The sequence below is a fragment of the Salarias fasciatus genome, chromosome 20, assembly GCF_902148845.1.
Source record: "Salarias fasciatus chromosome 20, fSalaFa1.1, whole genome shotgun sequence".
Taxonomy (NCBI): Eukaryota; Metazoa; Chordata; class Actinopteri; order Blenniiformes; family Blenniidae; genus Salarias; species Salarias fasciatus.
Window position 1 is genome coordinate 23,424,164 of NC_043764.1, and position 17,632 is coordinate 23,441,795.

The following is a 17,632-nucleotide window of genomic DNA, read 5'->3' on the forward strand; positions in this document are numbered from 1 at the left end:
CATCTTTTCCCTCAAACACTCAATCAGGCGAGGCTAAACTAACAAAAGTCACAGCTAAGGGAAAATCCCTGCACCTGCAGCATCAGCTGAATAAAACCTAGGGGACTTCTTCATCATAGCTTGAAACTTTAACCACACCAACTTAAAGACTGCGCTCCCCAGATTTTATAAGGATGTGAACATTAAAACAAGGAAGGGCAAAATACGAGACCATCTCTGGAGCTTAAGAAGACTTTCCCATTGATAGACTTATTTTTCCTTACTGATCATTCTCAATGTTGGGAGAGATTGACAACAGCAGATCAACATTCAATATTATATTTATTCATGAAAGTACAACAAGTCTCAAGTCTGTCTCTTCTCTAGTTCCTCCACCTCCGTCTCTGGCCCTTCAGTTCACCCTAACACAAGTCTGACCCAGTCTCTCTCGGTCCCAGGTTGAACCTGTTACTCGGGGTCCGCCTTCATGACACCACCATCAGTTTTTGCATGGACAATGTGACATTGATGAGGATACAGGTGAAAACATTCCCCAACCATTATTACCAGAGAACTAGTCCAGGCCAGGGAAGCAGCGCTGAGCTCAAGAGAGAGGGAGGAATGCAGGAAGGCTGCGGTGAACCTCGACAAAGGCATCAGGATTAGAAATTACACCGAAACACCAACAAGCCCCTCCTCCACCGACACTTCTATCGATATTTTAGTGGAACGTCTCAGTTTTATCATCTGTTTTTCTCTATCATTTGGTGTCAAACAGACTGATTCAGGCCTGGTGGAGAAAAGCAAAGAGGAGTCTGTGTTTCACTTTTCCTGACACAACGCTTCCTTAATCAGTCTCCCCCCGAACATGAAAATGTGCTTATTAGGAAATCACTCACCCTAAAAGTGAATCAGCTTGATAGTCGAAAGTGAATTCAAGGCACAAGAAAAAAAGGCTGATGGGAACTGAAGGACTCAAAAACAGTCTTTCTTTTTAAGGCGATCAATCGGGTGTGATAAGATAATGCAAAACCAAAATCATCTGCTTTAAAATTTCCAGCATAAAAAAAAAATCTCAATCATGAAGATGCAAATGAAGGAAAAGTCAAACTTAAACAAATGCAAATCCAAAGTCAGTTTGCAGGAGTTTGTTATGCTTTTGTTTCAAATTGTGAATCACAGTCAGTCTGATCAAAATGATTTAATTTTATTCATGATGAGGTTACAGGAAAATGTCTCATGTGTGAAAACAGCAGAGATGGACAAAGAAGAAACACTGATACACAAACAATACTAAATAAATGACAGAATCAAAAAATGAAAAGTGGAAGGATGAGAGGCATAAACCTGCTTTCTGTACAAGGATTGTGTTTTTTATGTGACTATAATTCTGTTTGTTACTGTAAACATGTGAAACCAAACTAAAAACTGTAGCTTTGTGTGGAAGATGTAAAGAAAAACATCTTTGTCTTTCTACAGATTCCACTGTACATGACCTTACCAAAAAAATGTAATTTATATCTTTCTCAGTTTTTCTCTCCTTCTCGGGTTTTAGAAGCTGCACCAATCTTTTGTGCATAAACGATTGTGTTACGGTGCTCTGAGAAGCATTGACCTTTTTTTTTTTTCCTCAATATGTGTAAAGGGAGGACTCTGTCCTTGGCAGTATCTGGAAGAGTCCTTGAGATTGATGTGCAGCCCGGTGAGCTACAAGCATCCACAGATAGCACTGGAATGCAGACACCATTATTATGAGCTTTCAAGGCTGAGAACAAGGCTGTGTGCGCCTGGCCAGCCGTGACTTCCTTCCTCAATCACCATCAGCTCTTTTTTACTGTCTCAACACTTCAAATCCTGACCGGGAAACTTCAGCAGCTGCCATGCAGAAGCAGGAGGAAAAAGGGAACAGGTTTTATCAAGATCAAAACAGCCTCAGGAAAGACAGAACAAGAACAGATTTGTTGTTTACTGATTCAGTCAAAGGGAAAAACAGAAACTGTAACATTTAAGAGCTTATTCCCACTGTTCTTTGTTCAGTCTTCACAGATGATGGGGCTAAGCCTGTTCCAGAAGTTTGCTACCATTGCAGGGTTGATCCTTGTCCTACCCAACTCCGATGCAGATGCAGCGTGTTTTCTGTGGTGGGACTGAACAAGACCAAGACCAGGAACAGCTTGACCATCCATAAATCATGTCAATGTATTTTATTCTGTATAGAAGTAGAGGACACTCTTGCGTTTACAGGGAAACCATAAAAGTTCCACATAAGCAAGCATGAGTGACTGTAGAAAGGAAAAACTCCCCTTTTAAAGGAAGAAACCTACAGAACCAGGCCAGAGGTGACGGCTTTCTGCTATTCCGTTTGAGGTGAGGGGATAGGGTCAGAGAAAGGCAGAGGACAGACAGAGAAGACAGAGATCCACTTGGTGAAGACAGATGAGGACAGGAGGCTTCAAAACACCAACTCCAGCTCCAACGTCAGATGTCCAGCAGGGGGTAGAGAGACAACACAGACTAGAGGAGAGAGTTTTGTTTTTGTTTTTTTGTTGTGTAAACACTGCCATACTTGATTGATAAGATGTTTTATTACCTGCTGGTCACTGAATGGCAGCCACCGCAGCTTGAGGCGCCACATTTGGTACTGGATGCCTCCAGATGACATACATTGATGACCATTCTCATTATGTTTAAGAAATTGCTTCTTTTTTCTGTGCATCTTTCAGGTTATGGTGCCTCTGGCCAAGGCTGTTGATGTGCTACAGTCTGAAAAAAACGCACTACGCAGGACTGTTGGTGCCAGCGATCTCAATTCTCCTTGAGAAGGTGGACAAGGTGAAGCATCACTGTGCATCACTGTGCATCATCAACTTGCATCACTGTGACCCACTGGTAGATGCCATCATCGATGGGGTGAAGAAGAGGTTTGGATACATTTTTTTAAATGTCAGGCTGCTCACAGCCTCTGCGGCTCACCCTGTGTTCAGACTGATGGACATCCCTGGTGAAAAGAACGCTGAAGAAGCCTGAAAGCAGAAGTACAACTGTGTGAAACACAATCTGATGAGTCCACGCAGAAAGAGTGCGAGAACCTAACAGATGACACCGACAAACTAACTGGATAATTCCCATCACACAGAAGAACAGTTCTGTCGGCAGCTACTTGCAATCAGCTGAAACCAATCTTGCAAAACCGTTCCAAAACCTGCCGACAATGAAGGTTTTCCTGAAGTAAAACACAGGAGTCCCCACCAGTGCAGCTTGCGACACACTCTATAGTTTAGGCAAAGACATTTTCCGACCAAAGACAACTGTCTCTCTAATGCAAATTTTTGAAAAACTTCTCGTTTTGTTTGAACAAAGATCTCATGTGAGATTCACAGTGGCGGCTGGTCAATAGGAGGCGCTGGGGCGCCACCCACATTAGTCTATAGTCAGTCAGTACAATCAGTCTACACAATTTTCAGAAAATATAAAACTTTGAGTGTATAATTTCTATGTATAATATACGTGTAAAATATTGTATTTTCAGCCTTGTTGTGCATATAAAAGGCATTACATTGTTTCTTTTTTATAATTTTTCTTGGTATTTCTGTATGAATAACACTTCCTGATTTTGAGGGCGCCGGGACACATTCACCAAGAGATACAGGAGGTGGCAGTTTGCACTTCCAAAGAAGAAGAAGAATGGGGGCACCGGACAAATGGATCCCTATGGAGAGCCTCAAACTTTTTACTAAAACGTGACTTACAGCTCGTGTCCGGAGTTTTGAAAGAGAGTTTTTTTTAATCTGTCTCGAGGTTCTGCCCACCCTCTGCTTTCATGAGTGACCAAGCCACCCCTGTAATTGTTATTATTATTATTATTATTATTATTTCTGATGTTAAAGAAATGAAACTTCTCAGAGGAGGAGCCATACCACGAAGAACCTTAAACAGTAAACAGAGATTTGTAAAGATAATTAAGTTTTCAAAACATAAGCTCTTGTATTTAGTAAGAATAGAGCGGTTAAGCGTTAGACAAGAACTCTGAAGCCAAGTCACAACTCTTTGCATCTCTGCAGTCAGTCTCATGGCAACCTCAGTTTCACTTTGCCCATGAGTGAACAAGACAGTGTCATCAGCATACATTCTAATCTTTACACCACACACAGAAGGAAGTTTGTTTATGTATAAACTGAACAGTAGGGGCCCAAGGATTGAGCCCTGTGGGACACCCACAGTACAGTTTTTAAGAGAGGATAGGGTGTTATTCCCTCTGACACATTGTTGTCTACTATGCAGGTATGATGCAAGTATTATATGCAGGTATTGTATGCTGGCACAGTCCCAAGTGTGTTAATTTAGTAAGGAGGATGTTGTGGTTTACCGTGTCGGACGCCTTCCGCAAGTCAAGGAAAACTGCTCCAACTACCCCTCCTTGGTCTAGACTTGATTTAATTTCTTCCAGGAAATACCCACAAGCTATTTCAGTGGAATAGTTTTTCCTGAAACCAAATTTTAAAGGATTTAATAAACAATTTGCGTCAAGATGTTGGATGAGCTGCTCAGCTATAACCTTCTCATAGACCTTGGAGATGGCAGGGAGTTACTTATGGGTCGATAGTTACTGAGAAGAAATACATCGCTCCAAATTTATTTCTGTGATTTGCCAGTGACCGTGTGGCTCCTCGATGTTGCAATTCCAGCAAGATCTTGTGTTCTCGTGATACCAACAATCCCGCTCTCCAAATCAATGGGTTTTTGTCCATTGACAGTCTATGAGATGATTTTGGCCCAGGGCTTCAGGCAGATGTCGTCCATTTGATCTGGTGCATACTCCCGCCGAACAGATGTGCATATGAGACGGACGCGGCAGGTTATTGTGCATATGAGACCATCCGTGTTCTTTGCACTACGATTCCCATGATTCTTTGCGGCCTAGTCACATGAGCACACCTCCCATTGCTTGTAGCTCAGCTAGTCGGTTCAAACAGAACAGCAAACATGAAGCTTCAGGCACATTCTACACCTCTAACCTGTCAGTTACCATAATCACACAATCTGTTGTTATTTAATGCAAAGAAGAATATTTGTGGGCAATCATTATTAGCTAAAAAGCAAAACTTCGTTCTTTAAGAAAAAAAAAAAAAAGCAGTCCGTGACACACATCAACTTCCTTCCAGGTCGGACGTCAGAGTCCTTAACAACCGCGACTGGTTGTCAAGGACGCAGCGGAGCGATAGCTCTGCAGAGAACGCTGTCAGAAGGCACGTAGGAACGAAAAAACTGCAGATCACATCCATAAATAGAGTGGAAACCTTGAAGATAAAGAGTATATTTGACTCAAGAGAAGCACTGTGTAAATTACAATACAGATAATTCTCCATCCTATAGGTTTGTTTGTTATTGTGGCTCATATTGTGGCTTCTGATCTGTTTCAGAAACAATTTAAAGGTTTTGTTCTGTTTTGAAAATAAAAGTGAAGTCATTCAATGCAGAGAACTGTATTTGCAGTCAAATGCAATTATTAAGTACAACTCACTCCGCTAAAAAAAAAACAAACAAAAAAACTCCGTCAGACCGTGGTGTCTGTGACATTATTTATACAGTCACTAGGGGACGCTTGAGTTTAAAATGTACCCCGTGGTCGTAATTTGAGTCATGAATTAACGACCACTGTGATCATTCACTAGGGGAGGACAGTCTCGAAAAAACGCACTACGCAGGACTGTTGGTGCCAGCGATCTCGATTTTCCTTGAGAAGATGGACAAAATTAAGTGTGAGATGAATTTGCATCACTGTGACCCACTGGTAGATGCCATCATCAATGGGGTGAAGTTGAACACATCTGAGCAAAGTCGACAGCTCGTTGCAATCAGCTGAAACCAATCTTACAAAGCATTCCAAAACCTGCTGACAATGAATAAGGTTTCCCGTAAGTACAACACAGGAGTCCCCGCCAGTGCAGCTTGCGAGAGACTCTATAGTTTCGGCAAAGATATTTTCCGAACAAAGAGAATCGTCCCTCTGATGAAAATTTTGAAAAACTTCTCTTGTGTTGTGTGAATGAACATCTCATGTGAGAAAGATCTGTGTCCAGCTTGGTCTTCTCGTGAGGACACTGATAAGCTATATGGCAGAAACTTGATTCAATGAGAGAGAGAGCAAGATGGGAGTTTACTATTAATGGTTGACATTCAGGATACAACTCAAGACATGCAGATTTGTATCTGACTATACAATGTTTAGAGAATTTCGATACTACTGTTTAACTTCACTGTATTCATAAATTAGATGAGAGCAAAAGAATAGATTAAGTCAAAATAATATGAATATTTTGTTTTATTCAGATTTTTTGGGCACTATCAGTCTTGTTCCAAGTCATACTATGTAATTTCTAGTCAAAACAAGTCTCTTTCAACTTAAAACCATACTTCAGTTTTCACTTAGAATAAGTATAACAATTTGTCCACGGAGCAAGTTTTTTTGTTTTGTTGCTTGTAGTAATGATAATAATAATAATAAAAAAACTTTCTCCTTGGACGAATTTTACTACTTATTGCAAGTGAAAATTTGAACAAAATTTTTTTTAAGTGTAAAAACAGGAAAAAATTTCCTCATGCTGGGGCAATACGGCGTAGAGGCGCGTCCGCTGGGTGGTGGATAGGGGTGCCCTCCTTCGGGGGGGTTGCACCTGAATAAAACAGAATAGGGTGCTGTGGACCAAAATAGTGTTGGGGTTTACCATTGGTAATTGGGAATAAATTACTAAAGTATTGATTACTGGAAATAATGGATTACTTTAAGTAATTTAGTTACTTGTTAATTTCGGTAAATTTTGATTTAAAAATTAATAATTGCAGGTCATTCACAGTGGATCACCAATAACAATCAATTACGGCATAATAAACTGTTTAAAGTGAAGCACCCAGTAATTTAACCCAACATCAATTATTATTAATCAGAATAAATGGTTATTTATTCGTTAACAATGTTAAATAATCAGCTATTTGGGAATGGAGTAGACCACAGAGTGATTTAACCATTAACTTATTGATTAACAAGGTGTTACTAATTAATCAACAATGCCACAAATGACCAATTACTGGAAATGGGTAAATTACAGAAAATGAGCTGAGGGAAGTTGTGAATTATGCATTAAATAAACCTGTGGGTTATTTAATTGATAATTCCGGGGCACCACCTCGTCAGAGGAACATTCATTACCAATTTTCAGTCTCAAAGATGGAAAGATAATTTAAGCTGGTGGTTAATCTTTGGATAAACACCGTTAAATTATCAGAGAAGGTGTGAGATCGAGCATAGACTGTTACAACCAGGACATTTGTCACAAGACCACCAAAAAGAGAAGCCTGAATGTTCAGTTCAGTTAATGAGCATTTATTAACAATGTCTATTACTAATTAACACATCTAATCAACAAAAAGAACATTCAAAACTTGCAAGTTCTGTGTGTGTGTGTGTGTGTGTGTGTGTGTCTGTGTGTGCGCGTGTGTGAGAGCGTCTGGAGACACACAGGAAGGGGAAGTTAACCTGTTCTGAGCGTGGCCCGATGGGGTCGGCTGTGTGGTCCCTCTTCCTGGAGGAAGAGGAGGGGTGTGTGAGTGTGGGTGTGTGTGTGGCGGAGTGGCCACCGGAAGCGACAGGAGGAGTCGATCCTGAGTCACTCACGAAGTAGGCGTGACTCTGGTCACACTCGGGTGTTCGTGAGTGGCCGGATCGCAGACGAGTTGGCACGTGGGTGTCCGCATGCGCGGTAGAGAGAGAGAGGGAGAGAGAGAGGATGAGGGAACACCCGACGGGCGGCGGATCTGTGGACCCCGTGATCCACGCCTGTGTAGATGAGAGAGAGAGGGAGGGGGAAGAGAGAGAAAGAACGAGACGAGAGCGAGGGGGGAGCGAGCGGGCGGGCGAGCGAGCGGGTGCGCGAGCGGCGCGCGCGCGTGCTCTCGACTCGAGGTCTACCGCGCTGGTTTAACCTACCACTCTCGGATTAGTAAAGAGGAAAGGCGGAGAAAGATGAGCCTGTCTTCCTATCTCACACGCACAGATGCACGGCTAACCGGCATCTTGCAGGTCTGATCTGTGAGGAGGAAGCGCGTGCTCGTGAACGTGCACACGAGGAGAGAGATGGAGAAAGAAAGATACACAGTCACACAATAATGAACAGCTTCAGTCCGTTCATTAATAAAAGCCAATGCATGAATTACATTCCTATCCGTCTGCCTAAAGCCTGCCCAAGGCTCACCTCTGTGTGGCTGAGGATTTAGCGGTTGAAGCTTGGCGTCTGTGTTGTGGTCGGCGAAATACGGCGATTTCGGTGGGGAGATCAAAGCCGTCGCTCTGATCTCGGTTGGATTCTGTTGCGTCCAACAGAATCTGCCTCTTGGAGGGGTCCATGTGGAGGAAAAGAGGCGTCCGGTTCTCCAGTCCGGGCCCTCAGTTGGTTCTAGGTCAGCTGCGGGGGGAGGAGAACGGAGGAGCTCTGAGCCGTGGCTCTGCAGCAGGAGCGGGGCTGTAGCGGTGCAGTTACGCTGGTGTCTTCGGTCCACTTCAGGGGAGTCCCTGCCGTTCTGCTCCGCTGGAAAAAGGGGTTCACCGGTGAAGGAGGGGAGTTGGTCCCGAAACCAAAACGTCCCGACCAGCGGGTCAGTTCGGTACCGGGTTTAGTCCGTGGGAGAGACGCACTGCGCACGTCCTACCTAGACAGTAAACTTAAGCTGACCTAAAGATGGCGTCTTGGTGACGTTGTTTGACTTTCGGGTGGAGCTCCCGCCCCCATGGTCTGCTTGGCCAATCAGATGGTGATCTGGGTCCTCCCTCCTCTGCTCTGGGGAGGAGCCTCACAAGCGCCCTCGTGAGGTTGGCGGTGGTATTGCACCCTTATGTGGTTTCTTCCGCTGTGAGGAGAGATGAGTGGCCATTACGTGAGGGTTTCTTTGTTCTGAGCACATGGGAATGGAGGGCAGCCATTTCAGGTTCTGTGGGACAAGATGGCGGGTCTGGCTTCCTGCTGGGGGAAGAAGTTTCTCTCCTTTGTTCTAGAGAGCTTCAAAGTCTGCTGCGTCTCCACCACAGCAGGGGTCATGCCTCCTCTGTGAAGGGGGACAGTATTCGCAGACAACATGACTACGGGTCATGTCTTGAAGGGCCTGTGGCCTGCTGAAAAGGCCTGGGTCCTTCACATTAATATTTCCATTAATGTGTCCCCAACAATAGCCTAGGAGAGGGACAACTCTGACTCCAAACCGGGGTAGACAATCCAATCCAATCCAATCCAGTTTTTTTATAAAGCACTACTAAAAACAACAGTGTTGACCAAAGTGCTGTACAAACACAAAGTAAAAACAATAGAAATAGACATGAAAATATTAATAAGACAACACTGACAACTTTTCAGTAAAATACAATCTGACACTAGTTAAACGTCAAAGAAAATAAGTGATTCTTACGACGGGACTTAAAAACAGGAAGAGAATCCGATTGCTTTATGTGCAGAGGTACATCATTCCACAGTTTGGGACCGAAAGTAGAAAACGCTCGGTAAACCCTACGTTTGAGATTTGTGTCAGGAACCGTGAGTAGAGCCTTGTTTGCTGATCTAAGGCAGCATCCCGGCACATAAGGCACCAACAGTTCAGACAAATATGGTGGGGTAAGACCATTTAAAGATTTGAAAACAAGTAAAAGAACTTTAAAATCAATCCGGTAGCGGACAGGTAGCCAATGAAGAGATGACAATACTGGCGATATGTGGTCGTATTTTCGTGTGCCAGTTAAAAGGCGAGCTGTGGCATTTTGGATGAGGTGCAGAAGCTTGAGTAAACTCTCCTCAATGCCAGCATAAAGAGCGTTACAATAGTCCAGCCGAGTTGAAACGAAAGCATGAATCAATACTTCAAAATTGTGTCTTGAGAGGAAAGATTTTACCTTAGCGAGTTGTCTCAGATGGAAAAAACTTGATTTCAAAACAGCACTAATTCGCTTATCAAGGTTGAGTTTATGGTCCATTTTAACACCAAGGTTGGTAACAGTGGGCTTAACAAACTGAGTCAAAGGCCCCAAGTTAACTGGTTTAGACAGAGCTCGTTAGCCTTGGTAAGCAGTCTGTCTAGGAGAAGGGCAACTCCGACTACAAACCCCAGCGTGCCAGTACGCTGTGAGGTGGCAGCCCCACCAACCGGCCATCCTGCGGAGGGCCAACAACCCACCCAGGAGAAACCCCCTCGTTACAAAACTGACCAGAGAAAGAAGCCGGGCTGACCCTCATGGTAACGGACCCCAGCCTTCCCCTGACCAACGAGTACGGATTGACCTTCATCGTAGGACCTGTGTTGCCACATGGAATGTCCAGACACTCCTTCGCCCCGGAGCTGCCACCCTGCTGTCCCGAGAGTTTTGCTGCTACAACATCTCCCTGGCAGGGCTCTGTGAGGTCCGATGGCAAGGTAACGGCGAAACAACAGCAGGCGACCATTGCTACATCTGGAAATGCCCCGAGAGCCGAACCGGCCTTTATGGGTGGCTTTTGCCATTCCAAAAGCCCTCCGGGTGTCCCTCATCAGCTGGACACCTCTAAGCGACAGACTACTTTCTGCTCGCTTCCTCCACCACCAAGGCAAGATGACAGTAGCTGTCGCCTATGCCCCCACGGATGTCGCTGATGAGGATGTGAAGGACGCTTTCTTCGACCAACTCCACCAGGCTGTCAGCCAAGCTCCACCACATGACGTCACCATCATTCTCATGGATGCCAACACCACTCTATCCAGCAGCGATCGGTCCCCCGGCTCACCTGTTGGCACCACCTTCATCGACAGGAAAACAAATGACAATGGCAACCGCCTCATCCTGCTCTCCCACCATAACAGCCTCTGCGTTGATGACACCTGGTTTCCTCAGAAACAAATCCATTTCTGGACGTGGTACAGCCCAGATGGCAAAACCAGGAAGGCGCTGGACCACATCCTTATTTCTCAACGCTGGAAATCATTTGTCACCAACTGCCGGGTGTACAGAGGAGCACAGCTTGGCAACACAGACCACCGTCTGCTGGTGGCCCAGCTTAAGCTCAAGCTCCAAGCCAACCAGCATAAGACTCTGCCTCACCCTGACTCCTCCCGACTCAATGACCCCAACATCACCACAGACTTCAGTCGCTCCATCCGCTGCACTCTTTATGCCCTGGCCCCCGACAGTGACAGATTGGGTGACCTTCAAGGGAAGTGTCCTCCAGTCTGCTCAAAATGTCCTTGGACAGTCACGACCGTCCCCGAGAAAGCCTTGGATATCAGAGAGGACACTAAACATCACTGACCAACGACGTGAGGCCCGGCTCCGAGGCGACCTCACGGAGTACCGGCGACTGAACTGCCTGCGCAATGTGGCCATCGCTGAATATAGGGAGAGGTTCTGGGAAGCAGAAGCCCGACAGCTTGAGTCCACGGCCAACAACAATAATTTGAGTCGTGTATTCAGCCTACTGTGCCAAGCCCGTAACGGTCCACACATAAAGACAGCCTTGGTAAAAGATTCTGACGGTAATCTCATCACAACTGAAGCCAACTGCCTCGAGCGCTGGAAGGAACACTTTAGCCTCCTCCTGCAGCACAGCACCATCCCGGCTGATCCCACCCTCCTAGAGGCTGCAAACGCTGCACCCCCTAGCGACACCTGCTGCACAGACCCTATAACAGGGTATAGGGTCTCACAAAATCTCACAAAAGCGTTCCAAAACCTGCCAACAATGAAGAAGGTTTTCCTGAAGTACAACACAGGAGTCCCCGCCAGTGCAGCTTGCAAGAGACTCTATAGTTTCGGCAAAGATATTTTCCAACCAAAGACAACCGTCTCTCTGATGCAAATTTTGAAAAACCTCTCTTGTGTTGTGTGAACAAACATCTCATGTGAGAAAGATCTGTGTCCAGCTTGGTCCTCTTGTGAGGACACTGAGAAGCTGTGGCAGAAACTTGTTTCAATGAGAGAGAGAGAGAGAGAGCGAGATGCGATTTTACTATTAATGGTTGACATTCAGGATACAACTCAAGACATGCAGATTTGTATCTGACCACACAATGTTTAGAGAATTTCTATGCTACTACTTAACTTCACTGTATTCATAAATTAGATGAGAGCAAAAGCATAGATGTGCATTAAGTCAAAATAATATGAATATTTTATTTTATTCAGATTTTTAGGGCATTATCAGTCTTGTTCCAAGTCATACTATCTAATTTCAAGTCAAAACAAGTCTCTTTAAACTTAAAAAATACTTCAGTTTTCACTTAAAGCGACACTAAGGAACTTTTCAACCTTAATAAAACACTTTAATATCTTTTGTGATGATACATCGACTTACAACTAGTTGAATGACCCCTCTGTCATGGCCTGAGGGCATCAGTATTGCTTTCACTTGGACTATGCAACTGCGAGGAGGGTGGTAGGAACCCTGCACACGAAAAACTCCAAATGTGTAAACTGCTTTACGGCATGCGTCACATCATGATATAACATTGTTTAGCCACCATTAGATTCATTACCTCGTCGCTAGGCATCCTTCCCACAGCCACTGGAAACAAATGTAGGCGAGTTCAGTCCAACAGCATTCGACCAGGAGCAGTATTTTACGACACCACGTGCTAGTCCTCAAGGGAACTGTGGTATTCGTTCAGGCAAAACACTACCGCTTTTGTCCACTGGCGCTGCCAAAATCAACGAAAACTGAAAGTTCCTTAGTGTTGCTTTAAAATAGGTATAACAATTTGTCCATGGAGCAAGTTTTTTTGTTGTTGTTGCTTGTAATAATAATAAAAAAAACTTTCTCCATGGACGAATTTTACTACATATTTCAAGTGAAAATGTGACACATTTTTTTTAAAGGGTAAAAAGATTTGCTTCGACTAGGAATGAGACATTTTGACTTGGGATAAATGTTTTAAAAAACACTTTGAGTTCCTGCAGTTCACATATGCACACAGACATGTCCGTTTGTGACCATGTTGAGAAGGTTTGGAGCAGGTCGTCGTTCTTGGTGTTGTGGTTTGGTCTATCGTGAGTTAGTGCAGCTCACTGTTCAATTAATAATTTAACTTTTTTGCCTGCGTTATTTGTTGGGAGTTATATTGATCAATAAAATAACACTGACTCGGCACAAAAATGCTTCAGTTTTGAAAGTTTGGATGTAGTGTCATTAGTGACTTTCATTATGCTGTTGCTTATAGCTTGCTACACTTCTGAGGGTAACAGCTTTGATGTAGTTAAGCTTTATTTAGTGTCAGAGTAACTAGTAGCTCAGCTCACTACACTTCCCAAGTAGCTTGCCCAACACTGCTTTTCAGTCATTGTTGTAATTTTAGCTTGTCAGTTATGAAATTCAAAAATCGAGATGATTTGAATTTTTTTCTAATTATCACATTTCACATATGAGGATTTCTTCACAGTATTGCATGTCAGCAGTCATGTGTTGCATGGAATTATGTTTTATGGCGTGAAAAGTTAAGTTACAACTCAGTAATGTCAACTAGAAAAGAAAAAGCAAAGAATAAAACCCATTGGATTCACATCAACATTTTATTTCCATTTCTTGAAATTTCACATTTATTGTGACAGACCACAAATTGAAATTTTCCTGAAGTACAGTCTGAACTGTGTCTGAATCAGTAACGTTTCCTTCAAACTGGATAATTTCTTGTGATATTGGGTTCAAGCTGGACTTCCTGAAGACATCTCTCAGTCTTTCATAATTTCATCTATTTGTGAGAGTCCCGGTTGTGCAGCAATGAATTACAACAAATCTTTTCCCACATATTTCACAAGAATATGGCTTCTCACCTGTGTGAGTTTCAATGTGGACCAATATATCACTCTGCTGATTGAAACTTTTGCCACGTTTCACAAGAATGAGGCTTCTCACTTGTGTGAGTTCTCATGTGGCGCACCAAATGCATCGATTGACGGAAACTTTTGCCACATGATTCACAAGAATAAGGCTTCTCACCTGTGTGTCTTCTCATGTGAACCTTCAAAACACTCTTCCGGCTGAAACTTTTACTACATGTTTCACAAGAAAAAGGCTTCTCACCTGAATGAACTCTCATGTGGACCTTCAAATCACGCCATTGACTGAAACTTCTGCCACATGTTTCACAAGAATAAGGTTTTTCACCTGTATGAGTTCTCATGTGATCCATCAAAACACTCTTTCGGCTGAAACTTCTGCCACATGTTTCACAAGAATAAGGTTTTTCACCTGTGTGAGTTCTCATGTGAACCTTCAAATTACTCTGTAGGCCGAAACTTTTGCCACATGTTTCACAATAATAAGGCATCTCACCTGAATGAATTCCCATGTGAACCTTCAAATCACGCCACTGACTGAAACTTCTGCCACATGTTTCACAAGAATGAGGCTTCTCACCTGAATGAATTCTCATGTGGGCCTTCAAATTACGCCGATTAATCAAACTTTTACCACATGTTTCACAAGAATAAGGCTTCTCACCTGTGTGAGTTCTCATGTGGCACAACAAATCACTCTGTCGGCCAAAACTTTTGCCACATGTTTCACAAGAATAAGGCTTCTCACCTGTGTGAGTTCTCATGTGGCGCAACAAAGGACTCTGTCGGACAAAACTTTTGCCACATGTTTCGCAAGAATAGGGCTTCTCACCTGTGTGAGTTCTCATGTGAACCTTCAAAACACTATTTTGGCTGAAACTTTTGCCACATGTTTCACAAGAAAAAGGCTTCTCACCTGAATGAATTCTCATGTGAACCTTCAAATTATGCGGATCACTGAAACTTCTGCCACATGTTGCACAAGAATGAGGCTTCTCACCTGTGTGAATTCTCATGTGGACCTTCAACTTACACTGTTGACTGAAACTTTTGCCACATGTTTCACAAAATATCTTCTCATCAGTGACCATTCTGACCTTCTGACATAATTGATGTTTTTTATGATCAGTTTTCTGACACGTTTCTTCACAAAGAAGCTTTTCACATTCAGCCTGCTTCTCTGAAACATGAACGTTGTTCACACTGTTTCTATGAAACACGTTGAGTTTTTTCAGTTTTGCATTTCGAGTTGATTCTGAGTCCATGTGTCTTTTCACATGGTGGACTTCAGAGTCCTGAGGGAGGAACTGCTCAGTCTCTGGTACTTCTGGTTCACTCAGGTCACTTTGATCCTCAACAGAAGGAACCTTAAAGGTTTCACTTTCAAACTTCAGAATAAATTGTTCTCCCTTCTGGCTGGTACTGAGTTCCTTGTGCTCCTCAATCTGTGAAGATTTTCGGTCCTCCTGTTCCTCCTTAAACTGATGAAGTCCTGGTTCTTCTTCTTCTTCTTTGATGTGTGCAGGTTCTGGCTCTTCTTCTTCTTTGATGAGTGGAGGTTCTGGTTCTTCTTCTTCTTTGATGTGTGGAGGTTCTGGTTCTTCTTCCTTGATCTGTGGAGGTTCTGGTTCTTCTTGTTTGATGTGTGGAGATCCTAGTTCGTCTTCTTCTTCTTTGATCTGTTCAGGTTCTGGTTCTTCTTCTTCTTCGTCGATCTGTGGAGGTTCTGGTTCTTCTAGTTTGATGTGTGGAGGTTCTGACTCTTCTTCTTCTTTGATCTGTGGAGGTTCTGGTTCTTCTAGTTTGATGTGTGGAGGTTCTGACTCTTCTTCTTCTTTGATCTGTGGAGGTTCTGGTTCGTCCTGCTCTGGACTGTAGTTTGCTTCCTGTTCAAAGAGCTGCTCCTCTCTGCAGTCATGGTCCTGTTGGAGCTCTGCAAGGAAACAAAAGCAGAAGACAAAATATTAACTTCTTAATACAAGAATGAGGCTTCTCACACAAATGAGAAGCCTCATTTTTGTGAAAAGCAACATTATTTCTACAGTTCCACCTTAAAGGTGCTGTAGGCAGGATTCGACATCTCCGCCATCTTGCTTAGGGTTACCTAAGCAAGATGGCGATTTGAAACCAAGCACAGCCAATCCTGTCCTGTTTTCTCTGACATTACGCCCTTACGCAAGTTAAGCCCCTCCCACAAGAATGTGTGACGAACGCCCCTCGACCAATCACGGTTAGAGCCTCAGGGGCTCTTCTGATTGGTCAAAGATTCCTTTTCTGCTCAGAACAGAGACAGATGGAAACGCTGCGCCCTCGCGGTAGTGCTATTATGCTACACTCCTAAAGGATTATCAATGGATACTCTAACATTTAATCCAAAGAAAACAGAAAAATTAGCATTGACTAGCAAAATCCTCCCAGCACCTTTAAAAAAAAAAAAAACTGTCACTCCAGCAGTCAAACTGAAAACTTTCATTCAAAATCCCAAAACACAGTACAGTCCCATTGTTACTTATTGATCATCTTCAGCTGCTGATGGATTTCTTATTTGGATTCACTTTTTTGAGATGGCATATTCGCTCACCTGCAACATTCTGTTAATTGTTTACTACACTAGCTGAGGTGGAGGGATAATGAGACGTCCTGCTTTTAAATGCTGTCAGGAAATGCTTCTTCAAACAACATCAACCTCTACAACTTTACTGGGCAGACCAGTGAGGGGACAAGTAGTCAGTTCCATCAAGCACGTCTGCTCACAGCGCCATAGTGATGGAGAACCTACAGCAGTCACATTCATGTGTTCATTCACACGTTTCATTACCTGCTCTGTGTAACTTGATTTGAGGATTCCAATTGATTTCCTGCATGCTGCGTTGACGACCAATCTCCTCCTCGTACTGAGCCACAGTTTGTTGATATAGGGTGAATATTTCCTCAGCAGCAGCAGTTAGTCTCTGGGTGGTCAAGTCTCTCACAGACTGGTGGGAATCGTCTCTTTCGCCATCAGCAACAGTCATCTCAACAAGATCCTCCTCTTCAATGTGTGGAGCTTCATGTTCCTCCTGCTCCAGACTGGAGCTCGTCTTCTGGTTACCAATGTGTTGCTGAGGACTCTCTGGAGGGAAACAAGACAAAAGTCACTGATGTGATGGATGTGAAGGTGTTACAGTGAAGGATGGATGAAACAGGAAAGGATACAATGAAATCAGAAACATTCAAAAACAAAACAAAAAAATATTTTTCCGAGCAACACTTGAACGCAAAATCTGCACAAACGCGTGTTAGCTCAGACTGAGTGTAAATAAATCACTTCCTCAGCTTGCAAACAGCTCAAACACCGTTTCCCCTGTTTCTCACACAGATGCTGTTTAATACTGAAGGTTTCTGTTATTTCACTGTGAACAAGAACTGCAGCTGCAGCCTCGTTTCTGTCTGCCAGCTTTAAAATAAATGTAACGATCCTCCAGGAGTCACATTCATGTGTTCATTCTCACGTTTCAATACCTGCTCTGTGTAACTTGACTTGAGATTTCCAGAAGATTTCCTTGTCGATAAATCTCCTCCTCGAAACGGACGATAGTTTTTTGAAACACGGTGAATATTTCTCCAGCAGCAGCAGCAAGACGCTGGTTGATAAACTCTCTCAACGCCTGAACTGAACTCATTGTTGCTGCAGGAGATGAACTACTTCCTCGGAGAGAAACGGCAACACAGCCGCCATGACTTCTTCTTCTCTCAGTAATTTGGAGGATCACAAACACCGTTCAGGTTCATACTGACTCCTACTGGACACAGCGGGAACTGCAGGTTATCAGCTGT

At 43.5% G+C, this 17,632-nt stretch overlaps 1 protein-coding gene, 1 long non-coding RNA gene and 1 pseudogene across 2 annotated transcripts in view; all 3 read right to left on the reverse strand.

Annotated features, from left to right (window-relative positions):
* Positions 1–17,632, reverse strand: part of LOC115408633 (rho-related GTP-binding protein RhoA-D) — a 644,285-nt gene that overhangs the window by 586,660 nt on the left and 39,993 nt on the right. The gene's annotated exons all lie outside the window — the stretch shown is intronic.
* LOC115408622 (zinc finger protein 239-like) lies at positions 13,542–15,398 on the reverse strand (annotated as a pseudogene).
* On the reverse strand, positions 15,551–17,534 carry LOC115408640 (uncharacterized). The gene is made up of 3 exons (XR_003933782.1): positions 17,318–17,534; positions 16,635–16,928; positions 15,551–15,749 (listed from the first exon to the last, which is right to left on the reverse strand). It is a non-coding gene; the product is annotated as an uncharacterized LOC115408640 (long non-coding RNA).